Source organism: Wolffia australiana, chromosome 20, assembly GCF_029677425.1.
Source record: "Wolffia australiana isolate 7733 chromosome 20, ASM2967742v1".
Classification (NCBI taxonomy): Eukaryota; Viridiplantae; Streptophyta; class Magnoliopsida; order Alismatales; family Araceae; genus Wolffia; species Wolffia australiana.
The window spans coordinates 4,892,903-4,897,496 of record NC_135854.1 but is presented as its reverse complement, the minus strand read 5'-3'; the positions used below and the strand labels follow the sequence as shown (position 1 = coordinate 4,897,496).

The 4,594-nt window shown below is 42.7% G+C and overlaps 1 long non-coding RNA gene across 1 annotated transcript; it reads right to left on the bottom strand.

Moving 5' to 3' along the window:
- Positions 1-339: 339 nt before the first annotated feature.
- On the bottom strand, positions 340-3,827 carry LOC144716159 (uncharacterized). The gene is made up of 3 exons (XR_013584832.1): positions 1,609-3,827; positions 1,428-1,536; positions 340-592 (listed from the first exon to the last, which is right to left on the bottom strand). It is a non-coding gene; the product is annotated as an uncharacterized LOC144716159 (long non-coding RNA).
- Positions 3,828-4,594: the final 767 nt, after the last annotated feature.

The following is a 4,594-nucleotide window of genomic DNA, read 5'->3' as shown; positions in this document are numbered from 1 at the left end:
CTGCCACTGACCCCAAAACATGGATACCTCTGATGATCATATTAATGATGATGATGATGATTACTATTATTCGGATAATGATGATGGAATTGGGGATCAAAAAGAGGTGAATGGCCTTCAATATAAATACATGATCTACCCATCGCATCTAAACTATTAATAATTATTCACCATGATATCTGACAGGAAAATCAAAAAAAATCAAGTTCAAAAGCTTACAGCTTGTTCTTTGTCTGATATAGATGATGATGATGATGATGATGATGATCTAACCGATGTTGATGAGAATGAGGTGAATGGCCATCAATGATAATGAAATTGGGGATCCCATAGACGCAGATGATGGTCGGAATGAAGCAAAGACCTTTACATCGCATCTAAATTATCAACAAACATCTTACATAAAACTTACAGGAACATGAAAAATCAAGCTCAAAAGCTTGCTGCTGGTTCCGCCATTGAAGCCAAAAATATTAGTCCCCGTCAACCCTGTAACCTGCCATTGAAGATGATCCAACGTGATGGCATTCACCCGCATCAGGCTTGTCGCTCTTCTCTGTGTCCGAGTTTTCTGCCGAAATCGCCTACGATCCTAAATAAACCCAATGATAATTATCAGTCTGAAAGGGTAATTTTGAACACGATGTTGATAATGTTAATAATGAAAAATGATGAAGATTATAATGATAACAACAATATTTGATATTCAAGTAATGATGATCCTATTGGTAGTGATGATCAACCGATCCTGAATAAACTAGACAAAACCAAAAAAGATGAAAAAATCAGAGTGGGAAATCAGTCATCAAACAAAATTGGGAGAGTGAAGATTGGGATAAAACAGAAATTTTGAATTATGCCAATTAGAATTCATCTAGAGTCATCATCCATGGGATTGGGAGATTGTGCCTCATGCAGAAAAAGGCTATAATTCATCATCATAACCATATTTATCATCATCAACATCACCATTATGATTATCATAAAGGACTGTCATAATCAGTACCAACGTCCTCATTATCATCATCAATATAAGCATCATCATTACAACCATAATTGATATCAAAATAACCATTCTGTGGAAGGAATTACACTGAAAAATAATCCACAGGAAACATGGGAAGTGAAGCTTGGGAACATCAGAAAATCTTTTTATTGTGTCATTAGGGAAGTAGACAAGAATTGAAGACAAAAATGGGTTTCAGGTATAGTACTTTAATAATTTAATGAATGATTTAGTGACTCACCAGTCACCAAATGTCTTTCATTTAGTTTACTAGTCATGACTTTCATCAATAAAAGATATAATAAATTAATATAATGATAGAGCAAATGCCCAAAATTTTCTCGTTCAAGAAGAATGTCCACGTTGAGTAAGCAAAATGAAGATGTACTGTCCAACTTGAAAATAAAAAAATGGTCCAGACCTGGGATTTTGATATTGCAATTGAAAAAATAACGCACTTGCACTCGGGGAAGACACTGGTTGGGGAAGAAGAATGGACGAGTCAATTTTCCCCTCCAAGAATGCGACTGCTGAAAAAATTGTCCATTGAAATTACGTTAGAACATTGGATCGATAGAACTAAATTAAGATTAAAGACTTACACTAGTCTTCGTCGTCAGAAATGTCATTTGCATTGTCTCGATCGCACAATTGAGCATTCTCGGCACGTAACCAACACTTAACTCTGACCAGGAACTCGATGCTTTCAGCATTAAGATGTGCCCGCTTGACAGTGACGACTGCACGTCCCACAAAGAATAAATGTTGTGCTTTTATTGTGCAAGCGCAGAAAGTCGCGGGTAGGTTCATGTGCCTATGCGTGCCCACCATCCCAACGTTGTCTCATTGTCCTTCCTCTCCGTTGACTGTAGATACGCCTTTGATTCCTCGAATGGAGTTGGTACTCGTTGTTCCTTCTCCCAAGCAGCCGCTACACCATCAATATGTTCTGCGATCCAATCGTCTTCCCCGGGGTCGTTGTAAATTATGTCTTGCTCACTATTTTGGGGTATAAGTCGACGGACAAATGCCAGTGCATCCTGAATGTCACTAGGATCAAGTGATGCTCCCTTGTTGAAAGGGTGAAGAATTGAAGCTATTGTTGTCGCTCGGTTTGTCGAAATCATCTTCTCATACTTCAACATCTTTGACTTCATGCTCTCACAAGCTTTATGGATCGACATAATTTGAGTAGCGGTCATCCTTCTTCCCAATGTGAATATGGTAGCCATATCAAACTTTAGCAAGATTGTGTCGATATGTCACGTGAGCGCCTTCAAGATGCGGGTAACTTCCACGACTCTCACTGTCTTCAAGCCACTAACATATTTTGTCATCCTATAAAAAGGCCCTAAAATGTCTCAGAATTCTGCCAACATTTCCCACTCTTCACGTGAGATTCTTATGTCCTTATCTGTCACCGACATGATTTGTAACACCATAAAATCCATGACTTCTCGCTTCTCCAACGCGGCATGCAACATGTCATGCGTATTTTTCCACTGAGTTTGGCAATCTAATGGGAGTTGGTTGTGATTCTTCTGCATATCTCTGCACGTCTTTATGTACTGTTGTCGTCATTGTGTCGATGCTCAGATGCTTGTCACTGATCACCGGGGACGGGCTATCGCTTCCCCTGGGACGAGGCCACTATCATGCATGACCATTTCTGCATGACTTGTTGCAGCCTCCCGCATGGCGTCCATATCGTCTGTACCAGCGTCATAATCAGGGTCATAAGATGCTTCAGTTACGCTGCTATCAACAGTCATAGGAGGTGTGGTCACCGCTACACGTAATGATTGCAATGCAGCCTGGACGATGATGTTCAACATGTGGGCAGCACAGGGGACATGTCAGTCCTTTGTGAAATGGTCATTAATCGACTTGAGTTCCTTTGTGAGAAGTGCTATCATCCGCCTGTTACTTGATGCATTGTCCGTAGTGATAGATCCAACTTGCATGCTAAAAATGTTAGATTTGCAATAAGATAGTACAAACGGCAAAAGAAGCCAAAGTGGATGTCGCGACCTTCGTCTTCAACCCGAAGTCCTCTTATGCTTGGATCACTACTGCGCTCATATTCTCGCCATTGTGTTTACCCACTAGCTCGCATATAGCAAGTACACATTCGCGTAGTTCCCACCAATTGTTCACCCAATGAACCGTGATGCCGAGAAGACCACACGAATTCTCGACAGCCCACGCATCACCCGTTAGGGAGACCCTCTGGACATTTGCCAATATCTCTACAAGCTTCCCCTTCATGGTCTCGTACAGCTTACACGTCGCATCCTTTGTTACCTTCGAACCTGACGGGTCAATTTTTGTCTCCACGACGTACTTCCACATAATCTTGAACCCCACGTTGTCTACTATAGCCCATGGGGGAGTCCGTGAGGCAAACAAACTATGCTATGATCTCCTTAGTTTTCTCCAGCGTCTTCTTCACATCACCACCCTGCCCATACGCCTCACATAATGTATGTTGATCGAGTTTAGTCCCCTTCAGCTCGTGGTATAGTCTGGTAAGACTGAACTTCAAGTGCCTCTAGAAAACGTTTGTGATGGCGCACGCCATCAAAAGTTGTCATCGACGTCATCCAAGCCGCTCGGTTATCCAAGTCGCAAAAGTCCAGGTTTCAACGTCAAGGCGCACGCCATCAAAAGTCGTCATCGATGTCATCCAAGTCATCGTCGAAAAGTCTGTCTCTCTCACATGCTTTGTCTTTTCTCATTCTCGCCATCGTGTTTTATCGCGTTTGCGACATGTTTGTCCGTTCGCCATTTACCGTCAAGGGGAGGGACCTTCCGTTGACCCTTCCCCCTTGCCTCTCCCTCCCTTGTCTTTCCCCATTCCCTCATCTACCCTTGTTTTTATGTATTTATCTTTGTTTGTAATGAGGGGAGCCCATTTATAAGGGCTCCCCTAATGGGCCTCCCTTTATGGCCCATGCTAGGGCCCATCTCTTCCCCCTTTATAAGGGAAGAGAGGGCGCCCTAAGAACTCAGACCAAAAAAAAAGAGGTGTTGTTTGTTTTTTTTATCGTGGTCTCCTTCCTCCTCCGTCGGGAGAGAAAACAACAGAACGTACAAAGAAAGGAAGAAGAAGCATAGGAGAATGAAGAGTGATGGCGCACGCCATCAAGAGTCATCATCGACGTCATCAGCACCGTGCGCATCCTCGACGTTGAAGACCGAGTGAAAGATGCTCATTATCGCCCTTTGATTTCGTCGTTCCTTTCTCGTGTTTTTGTGTTTCCCGATTCATAGTTGTGTTTTTCATCACACCCGCAACAGTCATCTTTCGTTGTTTTTTCGTCGAGGGGAATGGGTCTTTATCCATTCCCCCTCTTCCCCTTGTTCTTCCCCTTTTTCCTTCTTTATTTCGCCCTTGTTTGCCCCCTAGTTCTCCCCTTATTTCCTCTTGTTTGTGTCTTGTGTTTGTAAGGGGAGCCCATTTATAAGGGCTCCCCAATTGGACCCGTTATGGCCCACTTAGGGCCCAACTCTTCTCCCCCTTATAAGGGAAGAAAGGGCGCCCTAGGGTTCTCAGACCCTTGTTTTTTTCAGTTAGGCATTTAATCA